Source organism: Triticum dicoccoides, chromosome 2B (genome assembly GCF_002162155.2).
Source record: "Triticum dicoccoides isolate Atlit2015 ecotype Zavitan chromosome 2B, WEW_v2.0, whole genome shotgun sequence".
NCBI classification, from domain to species: Eukaryota; Viridiplantae; Streptophyta; class Magnoliopsida; order Poales; family Poaceae; genus Triticum; species Triticum dicoccoides.
Window position 1 is genome coordinate 700991126 of NC_041383.1, and position 18156 is coordinate 701009281.

At 46.6% G+C, this 18156-nt stretch overlaps 1 long non-coding RNA gene across 1 annotated transcript; it reads right to left on the reverse strand.

Annotated features, from left to right (window-relative positions):
* Positions 1-3464: 3464 nt before the first annotated feature.
* On the reverse strand, positions 3465-5675 carry LOC119368383. The gene is made up of 4 exons (XR_005176623.1): positions 5561-5675; positions 5181-5455; positions 4430-4533; positions 3465-3711 (listed from the first exon to the last, which is right to left on the reverse strand). It is a non-coding gene; the product is annotated as an uncharacterized LOC119368383 (long non-coding RNA).
* Positions 5676-18156: the final 12481 nt, after the last annotated feature.

Consider the following 18156-nt stretch of genomic DNA (forward strand, 5'->3'; position numbering starts at 1 on the left):
AAGTAAAAAATTACTTCCGTACCTACTTCCGCTGAGGGAGGACCTGCGCAAAACTCCGGCACGGTACTACCGCACACGAAGAGCGATACTACCGCGTAGAGCGCGGATGTAAAAAATTACATCCGCCCCTACTTCCGCTCATGCTGCTAAGCCTGGCCAGAGTCCACAGTACTACCGCGCCCGCGGCGCGGTACTACCACGTAAAGCGCGGATGTAAAAAATTACATCCGCCCCTACTACCGCTCGAGCAGCTGCGCCTGGCCTGAGGCCACGGTACTACCGCTCCCACAGAGCGATACTACCGTGAGCACCTGCGGTACTACCGTAGGGGACTGCGGTACTACCGCAAGGGCCTGCGGTACTACCGCTCCGGAGAGCAGTACTACCGCATGCCCCAGATCAGCAACACTAGGAGTCCTTCATTTTGCAGAGAAGACAACAGAGGGAAACAATAAAACCAGAACTGCCATAACTTCTGCAAATGAGCTCTGAATTGAGCAAACTCAAGCTTGTTGGATACAAGACAACGAGTAGCATCAAAACATGGGAGGTATGCCTAACAAGAGAGGAGAGAAACCTCCAACAGAGAAGAACCGGCAGAACCTCCAACATCGAAAACATCATAGAAGATGCATGTGAACTCCGTTTTTGATGAACTCGAGCTTGTCATGAAAATGACCAAAAGCTCCAAAACTCACAAGGAGAAGAACCAAACAAGAACCAATAAAGATGATGCAAGGATGCAATGGTTTGAGCTCTCTACTAACGATACGATCAAGCTACCAACTTGAGAGCCCCCCTTGATAGTACGGCAACGATCCTATAACTCGATCTCCCAACTACCACCACGAGACCGGTAAAATAGAAAACCTATCAAGGACAAACCTTTGCCTTGCACATGGTCCACTTGAGCTAGATGAAGACGATCTTGACTCCCTCAAGTTGGACCATCTTTCTTGATTGCGTTAGCTCGATGAAGACTAGATGATTGCTCCCCCATAGTCCACTATGGGTGAGCCACTCTTAGGCACATCTTCACAAGTCCATTGACACCACAATGGATGGCAAGATTCAAGCACTTGATCTCTTCATGATGCTCCACTTGAACTTGCACACAGCAATCTTGATGACGATCACCACTTGATGTCATCCTTTCCATGGGTTGTATGATATCTGCCTCTTGACGCAAGCCCATGGACACGTACCTAACCCCACATAGAACTCTCACATAGACCATGGGTTAGTACACAGAGTGCAATGGACAATGCTTACCATACCATGGGATCACTTGATCCCTCTCGGTACATCTTCTATGCTTTGTGAGTTGATCAACTTGATTCACTCTTGACTTAGTCTTGATCAACCTTGAATCTTTCCAACTCTCTTCATTTGGATGATGTCTTGAAGGTAGACATGAATGATCACACAATCTTCTTCTTCAAGACATGCTTGCAATAAGCTCAACACTCACATGACCGATCTTTGGATAATTCCTTAATAGCACTGTGGTCATCACAAACTCTCCTTGAGACCAACAAATGGACTCCAAGAAAAGCCTATGGACAAACCCTTCAAATATATCTCAAGGCAACCATTAGTCCATAGAGATTGTCATCAATTGCCAAAACCAAACATGGGGGCACCGCATGTTCTTTCAACTGTGAGCCAGGCGACGTTGGTGGTTAATGGGGTAGGCACTTCGAGCCTATGTCTGATGACTATCGCCGATCACACACGTGCCCGATTGAGGTGGAGCAGATGGTGTTGCTTGACATTAGGGGTACGTTGCAGTCCATTGGCAAAGACATGGATGATTTCGCTCTTCCAAGCATTGACGATGCGTTCGACCCAACCGAGGGCGAGGCCAGAGAGGTGATCGGGGAATCCACCATTGATTTTGACATCAACGTCACTAAAGTGGCATCGTCGCTAAAGTTGGAGCAGAGGGCTGCATACGACAAGATACTAGCTGCAATTGAACGCGGTGATGGGGGTGTGTTCTTTGTTGATCGCCCGGGAGGTATAGGGAAGACCTTCCTGTACAGGACGCTACTCGCCAAGGTTCAAAGCGAGGGAAACATCGCAATCGCTACCGCGACGTCAGGCGTCGCCACTTCTATCATGCCTGGAGGTAGGACTGCCCACTCGAGGTTCAAGATCCCATTGAGTTGCGACGATGGCGCCTCATGCACCTTCATGAAGCAGAGTGGGACCGCCAAGCTACTGAGAATGGCCTCATTGATACTATGGGACGAGGCCACCATGACTAAGCGACAGGCGGTCGAGGCACTGGACAACAGCATGTGTGACATCATGGGAAGACGGGACCAACCCTTTGGAGGTAAAACTGTTGTGTTTGGCGAGGACTTCAGGCAGGTGGTTCCGGTCTTCAGGAGGGGGTCCCGGGGTCAGATAATCCATGCAACCCTTCGAAGTTCACATCTCTGGAAGGGTATGCACGAATATACTAAGGTCTGCACTTAAGAAACTTGTGTAGATTGCATGAGTATCACCTTGTGAAAGTGTTTATTCGTTGGCGGTAGCGGCTATGCAATTATTGCGTCTCCAAGTGTTATTGGTTGTAGGTACATTTTGGACTCATGTATTATACCATTTAGGGGCATTTCAATAATATATAATGTTTGAAAGACCACATGTTTGTATTTCTCACTGACACGCCCACCTATCGTATAATATCCCGTTTATGACGCTCTTGCACTAACATGAAGGTAAGTTGCTTTTTTCCTTGGAGTTGTTGTTGATGGAATCAATTTACTTAGTGAAATAAACTTGCCCCTCTGAAGGTGATGTTACTTAAGCTATCATTGTTGTACATATACTAATATGTTTTTATAGCTAAGTTTGCTTGTGAACAGTGAATTCTACTTTCCTTTCTCTAAATTTGGAGTGGATTGCGCATACTAAGGTTGTCCATGTGAAAGAAAGCAAGAGAGCTGAGCCAAAGATGGCACGCTAATTTCAACAAAAAGTATTTCATTGTGAGTGTGACAAAAGACCCATCCCAGATGTTTATACAAAGGCATTATTTATGTGATATTTGTTTCCAGGCTCTTCCATATTAGCCTTTTTCAAGGTAGGATCTCATATATTTTTGTTTGAACTTTCCATCCAGCAATGATCTTTATACTGTAAAGAACATATTACCCTTTTTCAAGGCATACTGAAGGCCAAAACATATTAGAGTAAAATCGAACTAGCTATCTGAATCACATTATCTTATTACAGAAAATTAGATGTTTTCACATTTAAAATTTTAGATTCATCTTTACTTGTAAGGAAAAAAGGTCTGATGCTGCAGCCACAAAGGAACAAATCCAAAATGCACAAACAGACATATTGCAGCTATCATGATTTTTGTTGTTGGGGTAAGGCAATTGAAGATTGTGGTCACAAATTCAGTAAAGCATGCCGACACTGTATATCGAATGTGATGAGCAAAAATAAGAGCATACATGTACATATATGTAGTGTACTGTCGCCGTAAGTTATTTATTGGTTACTGCCTATCAAAGAAATGTGTTAGCGGTGGTTCTCTAATAATGTCTATGGCAAACTGTTTTCACGCATCCAGAACTAATATTGGTTACCTTTAAAATTCAAAAAAAAATGGTTACCTTTGGCATTGGGTAAACATAGAGAAACTGGAATTGAGAAATGCATCCAACTTGTTCGAACTCCCAGATATTTGACCTGCAAATAGTGTATCGAGACTGTACATAACTTCCAATATATGGAATTTAGTATTTGTACAAACTATTAAAGCATACAAGAAGAGCTAAGCACCGGAAAAAAGTGCATGTTGACTAAATAAGTAACAGGAAAGACAAAAAGCATTATTTTTCAGTGAGAAATAAGTGAACAAAAAACTTTGTTATCTGTTCACCGTTACCACTGTAATAGTAGAGATGTTAGTGTGTACGTCGTGAATTTCTTATTGTGACAACTAATTTTAGCATATAAGTGATGATAAGTTCTTCATTTAATTAATACAATAATTTAATGCTTTAGTAAGTTCTCATCTTTGACATCTTTTTGATGGAAAAAAGATGGAGAGCTGCTCCATACAGCAATATATGATATAACTGGAACAAGCTATGATTTGATGCCCAGTTTTTCTCCCCATGGCCTACCTATGCTAACCTCCTCTTCTATCCCTCCCCCCTCTCTGCTCTCCCTTCTCCCATCACAGATAGCAAAGGATCAAAATAGCCAGACCTGGAGGAAAAATTCCTGAGAACTACCTCATGTAAGCAAGGAGCATCAAGAAGGTGAGTTCCTCTAGGTATGAAAATCATTGGATCTTTCTCTTCTCTAATCTAAAAGTTTAATAATTATTAGATTATTTCAACTTGCATGACAAAGGGTCTGTTGGCACGACTGAAAAATCCTTGGAAATGAAAACTCTTACTCAGATATGTGAAGTCATGCCTCATGCCTGAAGCACATTCAACAAAAAGATAAGATGCTTCGGGGGATCAATCACAACGATTTCCATGACAAACGGCACATGATCTGAAATTTTCAGCAACAAAAAAACTGTCAGACACCTCGGCTAGCAACAGGAAAAGGAGCAATGCAATGCAAAGTGATTACATGGATAGTGCAATAGTAGAGGAGCATAGTAACAAATGTGTTGTATTAAGCTACAGCTTCACTGGGTTCTGCTCAAACAACGTAAAGAGTAATTGCATTTCTGGGATGGTAGCTTAGCTCCATTCCTAGAAGAAGGAACGGCTACAATTCTACAAGCACGATGACACTCTGGATCGAGGCGGCTCCCGAATCTAATTCCAGAGAAGAAACCCATCAATTAACAGTCATTTACAAACTGAAAATTACTGTATGATAGTGCAAGCATATCTCAGTTTCAAAATGGAAAATACACTTCTCAGTTTTACAGACTGAAAATTATGACAGTACAACTGAAAATACACCAATGCTGACTGTGCCTCCCCCAACCTTGTACAGGTATATACGACGGTCCATTTTCAGCAGTCATATGATTTTGCGTACTGTACATAAAAATCTGTACAAACTGCGCCAGAATAAAAGTTTCTGAAGAACGAACTCTAAAGATTTCTGCAGTTTTAGATTTCTACATTTCTATCATCTCTGAAGATAGGTTGCAGCAAGCAAGCAAATAGGGAGGAGGGTGATACCTTCCGTTCTTGGCACAACGTCTCTGGCACTATGGTGGGAGGGGAGCAGCGGTGGAAGAAGCAGAGCCAGACGAGCGGTGGTCTTCTGTCCAACCAACCAACAGAGTGGAGGGAGGGGAAGAGAGAGGAGGGACCCTCCATGACGAGCTCCAGGCCCACGGCGGACCTCCATGTCCATATCCCTGTCAGTGGAGAAGACCGGACCGTAGCTGCTGCTGTCGGTGAACCTTCCAAGGCGTCGTCCTGCTCCTGGTCATGGTGGCCCTGGCGTCGTTCTGGTAATGGAGGCGGGGTCGGAGAGGGAGAAGAGACGGGGGTGGGCGAATCAAATCAAGTCCAGATGAGCAGCAGCGAGGGAGAGCTAGGAAGGGGTAACGTACCGCACGGCGTTGGAGTGGAGGAAGGCCGTTGCAGATCGAGCCGACGCACTCGAAATCAGCCACTGGAGAATAAAAATGAGACCTTGGCGATGGCGACCGAGCCAATGGAGAGGCGCCGGCGACGCGGGCGAGGGAGAGGCTCCGGCGACGCGAGCTAGGGAGAGGCGCCGGCGAAGCAGGGGAGGGAGAGGCGCCGGCGACGCTAGCGAGGGGTTCGTCTGAGCGAGACAGAGAGTGGGTGAGTGAGCGAGAGACTGGACGAGGTGGGAGGGTAGTTTAGGAAAAAGCAAAAACAATTGTACGTGGCGAATTTTGTATTAGAAACTCGTAGCGACAAATATATTTGTACAGAGAGTATAAAATATTATTTATATATGTTCATATATTTATATGTAACTAGCAGTATTCAGTTTTGTATTGCAAATAAAAAATGTGTTAGTCTGACTTTTTATATGTTCCACTTTGTTCACCAGAGATAAAAATGATGAATTCTAATGATGTTTTAGAAATATCATCTCACATAGACTTCAATTGTTGTCGAAAAAGACTTCCACCCCACTTTATATATAAAGCAATGATCATCGATCAACCACAAACCACTGCATTTAACACACACGCACACACATCCGAGGCAGGATAAAGAGGTGTTGGAGAACATCTACAAACTTCAATCAGAACCTAGCACACTATAGGTTGGAAGATAAATCATCGCTAGATTTCGAAGAAGCCCTCAACGGGACACCACAAAGAGGAGCAGCCGAACATCGACGGATCGGGGCCTCCAAAGCAGCGTCTTCAAGAAGATCACGACGCCGTAACGCCGCCACCGCCCGATCCAAAGGATCAGGGTCTCCACCCGGAGCGTCCCGGAGCATCAAGAACAGCCACGACGGAGCCTTCAAGAAGATTACGACGCGCACAGACGCCGCCGCCGTCAGTCGGCCAAAGGCAAACAAAGTTTTTGTCGTGGTATTCTCACGGGGGGGTGCAAGACGACATATGCCACAAGGTGGCTTCGTGTGAGGGCAAGACTGCTGCCAGAATATCCAGGGACGAGTATGCGAGTAGCACGCGTTAGTTACCCAGGTTCAGGGCTCTCCGGAGAGATAACACCCCTACTCCTGCATGTCTGAGTATATCTGGTACAGAGTGCTCCTGGAGCTGTATCTGAGGTCAGTGCCATAGGCATCTGGCCTCGTATATGCATATGAGCATAGGTGTGTGTGTGGCCGCATGTGCCTGAGCATGCATGCGTGAATGTGTGGGAGCGTGAGTCCATCCTCTGATGGATGGATGGAGCTAGTGTTGGGGAACGTAGTAATTTCAAAATTTCCTACGCACACGCAAGATCATGGTGATGCATAGCAACGAGAGGGGAGAGTGTTGTCTACGTACCCTCGTAGACCGAAGCGGAAGCGTTGACGCAACATAGAGGAAGTAGTCGTACGTCTTCCCGGTTCGACCGATCCAAGCACCATTACTCCGGCACCTCCGAGTTCTTGGCACACGTTCAGCTCGATGACGCTCCCCGGGCTCCGATCCAGCAAAGCTTCGGGGAGGAGTTCCGTCAGCACGACGGCGTGGTGACGATCTTGATGTACTACCGACGCAGGGCTTCGCCTAAGCACCGCAACGATATGACCGAGGTGGAATATGGTGGAGGGGGGCACCGCACACGGCTAAGGAACGATCACGAAGATCAACTTGTGTGTCCATGGGGTGCCCCCTGCCCCCGTATATAAAGGAGTGGAGGAGGGGAGGGCCGGTCCTCTCTATGGCGCGCCCTAGGGGAGTCCTACTCCCACAGGTGGTAGGATTCCCCCTTTCCTAGTCCAACTAGGAACCCTTCCATGTAGTAGGAGTAGGAGACAAGGAAGGGGAAGAGAGAAGGGAAGGAAGGAGGGGGTGCGGCCCCTCCCCCTAGTCCAATTCGGACTAGGCCATGGGGGGCGTGCAGCCTGCCCTAGGCAGCCCCTCTCTCTTTCCCGTATGGCCCAATAAGCCCAATACTTCTCCCCGGCGAATTCCCGTAACTCTCCGGTACTCCGATAAATACCCGAATCACTCGGAACCTTTCCGAACTCCGAATATAGTCGTCCAATATATCGATCTTTACGTCTCGACCATTTTGAGACTCCTCGTCATGTCCCCGATCTCATCCGGGACTCCGAACTCCTTCGGTACATCAAAACTCATAAACTCATAATATGACTGTCATCGAAACCTTAAGTGTGCAGACCCTACGGTTCAAGAACAATGTAGACATGACCGAGACACGTCTCCGGTCAATAACCAATAGCGGGACCTGGATGCCCCTATTGGTTTCTACATATTCTACGAAGATCTTTATCGATCAGACCGCATAACAACATACGTTGTTCCCTTTGTCATCGGTATGTTACTTGCCCGAGATTCGATCATCGGTATCCAATACCTAGTTCAATCTCGTTACCGGCAAGTCTCTTTACCCGTTCCGTAATGCATCATTCCGTAACTAGCTCATTAGCTACATTGCTTGCAAGGCTTATAGTGATGTGCCTTACCGAGAGGGCCCAGAGATACCTCTCCGACAATCGGAGTGACAAAACCTAATCTCGAAATACGCCAACCCAACATGTACCTTTGGAGACACCCGTAGTACTCCTTTATAATCACCCAGTTACGTTGTGACGTTTGGTAGCACCCAAAGTGTTCCTCCGGTAAATGGGAGTTGCATAATCTCATAGTTACAGGAACATGTATAAGTCATGAAAAAAGCAATAGCAACATACTAAACGATCAAGTGCTAAGTTAATGGAACGGGTCAAGTCAATCACATCATTCTCCTAATGATGTGATCCCGTTAATCAAATGACAACTCATGTCTATGGCTAGGAAACTTAACCATCTTTGATTCACGAGCTAGTCAAGTAGAGGCATACTAGTGACACTATGTTTGTCTATGTATTCACACATGTATTATGTTTCCGGTTAATACAATTCTAGCATGAATAATAAACATTTATCATGAAATAAGGAAATAAATAATAACTTTATTATTGCCTCTAGGGCATATTTCCTTCAGTCTCCCACTTGCACTAGAGTCAATAATCTAGTTCACATCGCCATGTGATTTAACACCAATAATCATATATGTATATGATTAACACCCATAGTTCACATCGTCATGTGACCAACACCCAAAGGGTTTACTAGAGTCAATAATCTAGTTCACATCGCTGTCTGATTAACACCCAAAGAGTACAAAGGTATGATCATGTTTTGCTCGTGAGAGAAGTTTAGTCAACGGGTCTGTCACATTCAGAGCCGTATGTATTTTGCAAATATTCTATGTCTACAATACTCTGCACGGAGCTACTCTAGCTAATTGCTCCCACTTTCAATATGTATCCAGATTGAGACTTAGAGTCATCTGGATTAGTGGCAAAACTTTCATCGACGTAACCCTTTACGACGAACCTTTTGTCACTTCCATAATCGAGAAACATATCCTTATACCACTAAGGATAATTTTGACCGCTGTCCAGTGATCTACTCCTAGATCACTACTGTACTCCCTTGTCAAACTCAGTGGTGGGGTATACAATAGATCTGGTATACAGCATGGCATACTTTATAGAACCTATGGTTGAGGCATAGGGAATGACTTTCATTCTCTTTCTATCTTCTGCCGTGGTCGGGCTTTGAGTCTTACTCAATTGCACACCTTGTAACACAGGAAAGAACTCTTTCTTTGACTGTTCCATTTTGAACTACTTAAAAATCTTGTCAAGGTATTTACTCATTGAAAAAACTTATCAAGCGTCTTGATCTATCTCTATAGATCTTGATGCTCAATATGTAAGCAGCTTTACTGAGGTCCTTCTTGGAAAAACTCCTTTCAAATACTCCTTTATGCTTTACAGAATAATTCTACATTATTTCCGATCAACAATATGTCATTCACATATACTTATCAGAAATGTTGTATTGCTCCCACTCACTTTCTTGTAAATACAGGCTTCACCGCAAGTCTGCATAAAAACTATATGCTTCGATCAACTTATCAAAGCGTATATTCCAACTCCGAGATGCTTACACCAGTCCATAGATGGATAGCTAGAGTTTGCATATTTTGTTAGTACCTTTAGGATTGACAAAACCTTCTGGTTGCATCATATACAACTCTTCTTTGAGAAAACCATTAAGGAATGCAGTTTTGACATCCATTTGCCAGATTTCATAAATTGTGGCAATTGCTAACATGATTCGGACAGACTTAAGCATCACTACAGTTGAGAAAATCTCATTGTAATCAACACTTTGAACTTGTTAAAAACCTTTTTGCGACAAGTCGAGCTTTGTAGATAGTAACAGTACTATCAACGTCCGTCTTCCTCTTGAAGATCCATTTATACAATATGGCTTGCCGATCATCGGGCAACTCCACCAAAGTCCACACTTTGTTCTCATACATGGATCCCATCTCAGATTTCATGGCCTTAAGCCATTTTGCGGAATCTGGGCTCATCATCGCTTCCTCATAGTTCGTAGGTTCATCATGGTCTAGTAACATGACTTTCAGAACAGGATTACCGTACCACTCTGGTGCGGACCGTATTCTGGAAGACCTACGAGGTTCTGTAGTAACTTGATCTGAAGTTTTATGATCATCATCATTAGCTTCCTCACTAATTGGTGTAGGAATCACTGGAACTGATTTCTGTGATGAACTACTTTCCAATTCGGGAGAAGGTACAAATTACCTTATCAAGCTCTTACTTTCCTCCCACTCACTTCTTTTGAGAGAAACTCCTTCTCTAGAAAGGATCCATTTTTAGCAACGAATATCTTGCCTTCGGATCTGTGATAGAAGGTGTACCCAACAATTTCCTTTGGGTATTCTATGAAGACGCACTTCTCCGATTTGGGTTTGAGCTTATCAGGATGAAAGCTTTTCACATAAGCATCGCAGCCCCAAACTTTAAGAAACGACAACTTGGGTTTCTTGCTAAACCACAGTTCATATGGTGTCGTCTCAACGGATTTAGACGGTGCCCTTTTAACGTGAATGTAGCTGTCTCTAATGCATAACCCCAAAACAATAGTGGTAAATCAGTAAGAGACATCATAGATCGCACCATATCCAATAAAGTGCGCTTACGACGTTCGGACACACCATAATGTTGTGGTGTTCCAGGTGGCGTGAGCTGTGAAACTATTCCACATTGTTTTAATTGAAGACCAAACTCGTAACTCAAATATTCATCTCCGCGATCAGATCGCAGAAACTTTATTTTCTTGTTATGATGATTTTTCCACTTCACTCTGAAATTCTTTGAACCTTTCAACTATTTCAGACTTATGTTTCATCAAGTAGATATACCCATATCTGCTCAAATCATCTTGTGAAGGTCAGAAAATAACGATACTTGCCACGAGCATCAACACTCATTGGATCGCATACATCGGTATGTATTATTTCCAATAAGTCAGTAGCTTGTTCCATTGTTTCGGAGAATGGAGTTTTAGTCATCTTGTCCATGAGGCATGGTTCGCAAGCATCAAGTGATTCATAATCAAGTGATTCCAAAATCCCATCAGCATGGAGTTTCTTCATGCGCTTTACACCAATATGACCTAAACGGCAGTGCCACAAATAAGTTGCACTATCATTATTAACTTTGCATCTTTTGGTTTCAATATTATGAATATGTGTATCACTACGATCGAGATCCAATGAACCATTTTTATTGGGTGTGTAACCATATAAGGTTTTATTCATGTAAACAGAACAACAGTTTATTCTCTTACTTAAATGAATAACCGTATTGCAATAAACACGATCAAATCATATTCATGCTCAACGCAAACACCAAATAACATTTATTTAGGTTCAACACTAATCCCGAAAGTATAGGTAGTGTGCAATGATGATCATATCAATCTTGAAACTAATTTCAACACACATCGTCACTTCACCCTTAACTAGTTTCTGTTTATTCTGTAACTCCCGTTTCGAGTTACTACTCTTAGCAACTGAACCAGTACCAAATACCGAGGGGTTGCTATAAACACTAGTAAAGTACACATCAATAACATGTATATCAAATATACCTTTGTTCACTTTTCCATCCTTCTTATCTGCCAAATACTTGGGGTAGTTCTGCTTCCAGTGACCAGTCCCTTTGTAGTAGAAGCACTTAGTCTCAGGCTTAGGTCCAGACTTGGGCTTCTTCACTTGAGCAGCAACTTGCTTGCTGTTCTTCTTGAAGTTCCCTTCTATCCCTTTGCCCTTTTCTTGAAACTAGTGGTCTTGTTAACCATCAACACTTGATGTTCTTTCTTGATTTCTACCTTCATCGATTTCATCATCATGAAAAACTCGGGAATCATTTTCATCATCCCTTGCATACTATAGTTCATCACGAAGTTCTACTAACTTGGTGATGGTGACTAGAGAATTCTGTCAATCACTATCTTATCTGGAAGATTAACTCATACTTGATTCAAGCGATTGTAGTACCCAGACAATCTGAGCACATGCTCACTAATTGAGCGATTCTCCTCCATCTTTTAGCTATAGAACTTGTTGGAGACTTCATATCTCTCAACTCGGGTATTTGCTTGAAATACTAACTTCAACTTCCTGGAACATCTCATATGGTCCATGACGTTCAAAACGTCTTTGAAGTCCCGATTCTAAGCCATAAAGCATGGTGCACAAAACTATCAAGTAGTCATCATATTGAGCTAGCCAAACGTTCATAACGTCTGCATCTGCTCCTGCAATAGGTCTGTCACCTAGCGGTGCATTAAGGACATAATTATTCTGTGCAGCAATGAGGATAAACCTCAGATCGCGGATCCAATTCGCATCATTGCTACTAACATTTTTCAACACAATTTTTTCTAGGAATATATCAAAATAAACATATGAAAGCAACAACGCAAGCTATTGATCTTACAACATAATTTGCAAAATACTACCAGGACTAAGTTCATGATAAATTTAAGTTCAATTAATCATATTACTTAAGAACTCCCACTTAGACAGACATCTCTCTAGTCATCTAAGTGATCACGTGATCCAAATCAACTAAACCATAACCGATCATCGCGTGAGATGGAGTAGTTTTAATGGTGAACATCACTATGTTGATCATATCTACTATATGATTCACGCTCGACCTTTCGGTCTCCGTGCTCCAAGGCCATATCTGCATATGCTAGGCTCATCAAGTTTAACCTGAGTATTCCGCGTGTGCAAAACTGGCTTGCACCCGTTGTAGATGGACGTAGAGCTTATCACATCCAATCATCACGTGGTGTCTGGGCACGATGAACTTTGGCAACGGTGCATACTTAGGGAGAACACTTCTTGATAATTAGTGAGAGATCATCTTAAAATGCTACCGTCAATCAAAGCAAGAATAAGATGTATAATAGATAAACATCATATGCAATCAAAATATATGACATGATATGGCCATGATCATCTTGCGCCTTTGATCCATCTCCAAAGTACTGTCATGATCTCTATCATCACCGGCACGACACCATGATCTCCATCATCTTGATCTATATCAATGTGTCATCACATGGTCGTCTCGCCAACAATTGCTCTTGCAACTATTGCTATTGCATAGCGATAAAGTAAAGCAATTATTTGGCGCTTGCATCTTATGCAATAGAGACAACCATAAGGCTTCTGCCAGTTGCCAATAACCTCGACAAAAAAAGATCATATTATACAACGACTTATATCTCATCATGTCTTGACCATATCACATCACAACATGCCCTGCAAAAACAAGTTAGACGTCCTCTACTTTGTTGTTGCAAGTTTTACGTGGCTGCTACTGGGCTTAGCAAGAACCGTTCTTACCTACGCATCAAAACCACAACGATAGTTTGTCAAGTTGGTGTTGTTTTAACCTTCGCAAGGACCGGGCCTAGCCACACTCGGTTCAACTAAAGTTGGAGAAACTGACACCCGCTAGTCACCTGTGTGCATAGCACGGCGGTAAAACCAGTATCGCGTAAGCGTACGCGTAATGTCGGTCCGGGCCGCTTCATCCAACAATACCGCCGAACCAAAGTATGACATGCTGGTAAGCAGTATGACTTGTATCGCCCACAACTCACTTGTGTTCTACTCATGCATATAACATCAACGCATAAAACCTAGGCTCGGATGCCACTGTTGGGGAACGTAGTAATTTCAAAATTTCCTACGCACACGCAAGATCATGGTGATGCATAGCAACGAGAGGAGAGAGTGTTGTCTACGTACCCTCGTAGACCGAAGCGGAAGCGTTGACGCAACGTAGAGGAAGTAGTCGTACGTCTTCCCGGTTCGACCGATCCAAGCACCGTTACTCCGGCACCTCCGAGTTCTTGGCACACGTTCAGCTCGATGACGCTCCCCGGGCCCCGGTCCAGCAAAGCTTCGGGGAGGAGTTCCGTCAGCACGACGGCGTGGTGAAGATCTTGATGTACTACCGATGCAGGGCTTCGCCTAAGCACCGCAACGATATGACCAAGGTGGAATATGGTGGAGGGGGGCACCGCACACGGCTAAGGAACGATCACGAAGATCAACTTGTGTGTCCATGGGGTGCCCCCTGCCCCCGTATATAAAGGAGTGGAGGAGGGGAGGGCCGGCCCTCTCTATGGCGCGCCCTAGGGGAGTCCTACTCCCACCGGGAGTAGGATTCCCCCTTTCCTAGTCCAACTAGGAACCCTTCCATGTAGTAGGAGTAGGAGACAAGGAAGGGGAAGAGAGAAGGGAAGGAAGGAGGGGGTGCGGCCCCTCCCCCTAGTCCAATTCGGACTAGGCCATGGGGGGGCGCGCAGCCTGCCCTAGGCAGCCCCTCTCTCTTTCCCGTATGGCCCAATAAGGCCCAATACTTCTCCCCGGCGAATTCCCGTAACTCTCCGGTACTCTGATAAATACCCGAATCACTCGGAACCTTTCCGAACTCCGAATATAGTCGTCCAATATATCGATCTTTACGTCTCAACCATTTCGAGACTCCTCGTCATGTCCCCGATCTCATCCGGGACTCCGAACTCCTTCGGTACATCAAAACTCATAAACTCATAATATGACTGTCATCGAAACCTTAAGCGTGCGGACCCTACAGTTCGAGAACAATGTAGACATGACCGAGACACGTCTCTGGTCAATAACCAATAGCGGGACCTGGATGCCCATATTGGTTCCTACATATTCTACGAAGATCTTTATCGGTCAGACCGCATAACAACATACGTTGTTCCCTTTGTCATTGGTATGTTACTTGCCCGAGATTCGATCGTCGGTATCCAATACCTAGTTCAATCTCATTACCGGCAAGTCTCTTTACTCGTTCCGTAATGCATCATTCCGTAACTAGCTCATTAGCTACATTGCTTGCAAGGCTTATAGTGATGTGCATTACCGAGAGGGCCCAGAGATACCTCTCCGACAATCGGAGTGACAAAACCTAATCTCGAAATACGCCAACCCAACATCTACCTTTGGAGACACTCGTAGTACTCCTTTATAATCACCCAGTTACGTTGTGACGTTTGGTAGCACCCAAAGTGTTCCTCCGATAAACGGGAGTTGCATAATCTCATAGTTACAGGAACATGTATAAGTCATGAAGAAAGCAATAGCAACATACTAAACGATCAAGTGCTAAGCTAATGGAACGGGTCAAGTCAATCACATCATTCTCCTAATGATGTGATCTCGTTAATCAAATGACAACTCATGTCTATGGCTAGAAAACTTAACCATCTTTGATTCACGAGCTAGTCAAGTAGAGGCATACTAGTGACACTATGTTTGTCTATGTATTCACACATGTATTATGTTTCCGGTTAATATAATTCTAGCATGAATAATAAATATTTATCATGAAATAAGGAAATAAATAATAACTTTATTATTGCCTCTAGGGCATATTTCCTTCAGCTAGCTTATATAGGCATGGCTAGCTTGATATGTAAGCTATGTGGGTAGCTTAGGAAGTAAGCTAGGTAGGCATGGTGGGGTGTCATCCTTGTCCCCTGGGTCACTTCATAAATAGTGCCAGGGGACAAGTGACACTGTACATGATGGCTGGGGTGTCACGTGAACAGTGCGAGGTACGGTCGTCACGCTGGGGTCGCGTCGGGCTGCAGTCGGCAGTCAGCCTGGTGGCACAGTCGGCAGCCAGCAGTCGGCCTGGTGGAGCAGTCGGCAGCCAACAGTCGGCCTGGGTGGCCGGGGAGTCGGCAGCCGGCAGTCGGCCTGGTGGCGCAGCCAGCAGCCAGCAGTCAGCCTGGTGGAGCAGTCGGCAGCCATCAGTCGGCCTGGGCGACCGGGGAGTCGGCAGCCAGCAGGCAGCAGCCGGCCGGGTAGTTGGACTGAGGGGCTTTGCTAGCCCCAATGTCTTGAAATATCGTCTTGCCGTCTTCGGGGTATCCGTGTCCAATTACTCCGACAGTAGCCCCCAAGCCTCCGGGCAACTTTGGCAAAGTTGGGCGGAGGTTTTTTGGCGAGTGTTCGTGGAAATGATCATGAAAAAGACAAAGTTAGTCCACGCAAGTATATCAAATGATTGCTTTTAGCATTGCAAGTTTTATGCGGAGGGTGCCGACTCGGTTTCGTCCGAGCCCCCTTAATCTTTTTCGTGTTCCCTCCGCTTTTTGGCTTGTGCTCTCGCTCGCCGGACAGCCGCTCTGCGATCTGTGGCTGAGAGTGGGCCACGAAGTGGAGTGTACAGTACTCAAAGTCTGGGAGTAGATTCAACCGAGTTGATACTTGTAAAGGAAACGGTCGGGTCGCCCGAAGCGTTTTTCTTTCCGGACGTTTTTCGCATGGGTGGCCTCCAGCATTCACTCTTGCCAGTCGGACAGCCGCTCTGCGGTCTGTGACTGAGAGTGGGCCTTTGGTACCGCGCACGCTACTAAGCCGTCTGCGAAAACTAACGTCTCAGGCCAAGCGGCCAGCCCCCGGGCCAACTCTGGCTGGCGCCGGGGCGAACAGTGATGCAACTGTAATGAAATGCGGAGATAGTTCCCCGAGCATCGCTCGGGGTTATCCGTGCTTGCGTGATGCAAAAATATGCAGGTGAGGAGCTCACATTGATTTTCGTGTAGCCGAGGTGGAGTTTGCCTAAGACAGCCAGCGCGGCGCGCCGGCGCACCCGCTGGGTGTGGTCTTCGAGCCCCCGGGTGCTCGAAGCGGGGCCCCGGCCGGTCAGGCTCGACCGGCTAGGCGGTGAGGCGTCTTGCAACGCCCTTCTTCTTCTTTTTCTCTTCTGCCGGCTGCTGGCAGCCGGACAAAACTCTTCTCTTGTCTGCAATCTTCGCGGGGGCGCGCCAGCGCCCCCGCTGGGTGTAGCCCCCGAGATTCGGGCTGACTGCTGAGCAGTCGGGCCGGATCTCCCGGCGACTACTTTGTCTTCTTCATCGCGGGGGCGCGTCAGCGCACCCGCTGGGTGTAGCCCCCGAGATTCGGGCCGACTGCTGAGCAGTCGGGCTGGATCTCCCGGCAACTACTTTGTGTTCTTCTCTTTTGTCGGCTGTCGACAGCCGGACGCTTCTTGTGCACGAGCAGTCAGGTGGGCATCCGGCCTGACTTTTCTCCACCTGGCAACAATCTTTTTTCCTTCTCTTTTCTCTTCGTCCGCCGGCTGCTGGTAGCCGGACGGGCACATTTCTTTTTTCACAGCACCTGGCCACTTTCTCAGTCGGACGCAATGCTCTTTCTTTTCTTTTCTTTTTGCAGCTGGACCCTTATTCAGCCGGCTTCCTTTTTTTTACAGTCAGCCGACTGGGAACCCAGCCTGACTTTTCGGGCGGCCGGTGGGCACCCGGCCACTTCTCTCTTTTCTCCCAGCCGGCTTTGAGCAGTCGGACACAGCTCCTTTTTTTTGGCACAACCGGGTCCGACTCCACGCAGGCAACTGGATCCTCTTTTTTTTGTCAGCCGGCTGGGAACTCGGCGTGACTTTTCTCTCTCTTCAGCCGGCTAGCGGCTTTGACTTTTCTTTTATCTTCAGTCCCAGCCGGCCCTCTTCTCTTTTATCTTCTTCGCATTGGCTGGACAGTCGGCAGGAGCGAGCAGGGAGCCGGCAGCCGGCCAGGCCGGCCGGGTGGTGGGTGAAGCCGGGTGGCAGGCGGAGCCGGCCGTCCGGGTGGCGGGAGCCGGCCACGCGGGCGCGGACGGGAGTCGGCGGCCGGGTGGCGGGACTTGGGCGTCTTGGCGCGGTGTGGACGGTGCTCGGCGCGCCTGAGGCAGCAAGCACGCGGGAGGCGGCCGGCCCGGCGTGGAGGCGGAACAGCCGGCCAGGCGCAGGCGGCATGGTGGAGCGGCTCGCCGTGACGAGGCCAGGAGCGGGCGTGCAGCGTGAGGAGGACCCAGCGCTCGGGGCGGGAGGCCGGAGTTGGGCGCAGCCGCGGCTGCGAGGAGACCGGGCTCGGGGCCGGCTAGGCGAGAAGGCGGAGCCGGCGCGGAGATCCCGGGGAGGCGGCGCGAGGCCAGCGCGGGGCAGCATCCGGGCGGGCGTGGGAGGAGCTGGGCGAGGCAGCGCGGCCGACTAGCGGCGAGCCGGCCATGGGGTGAGCGGGAGTCGGCC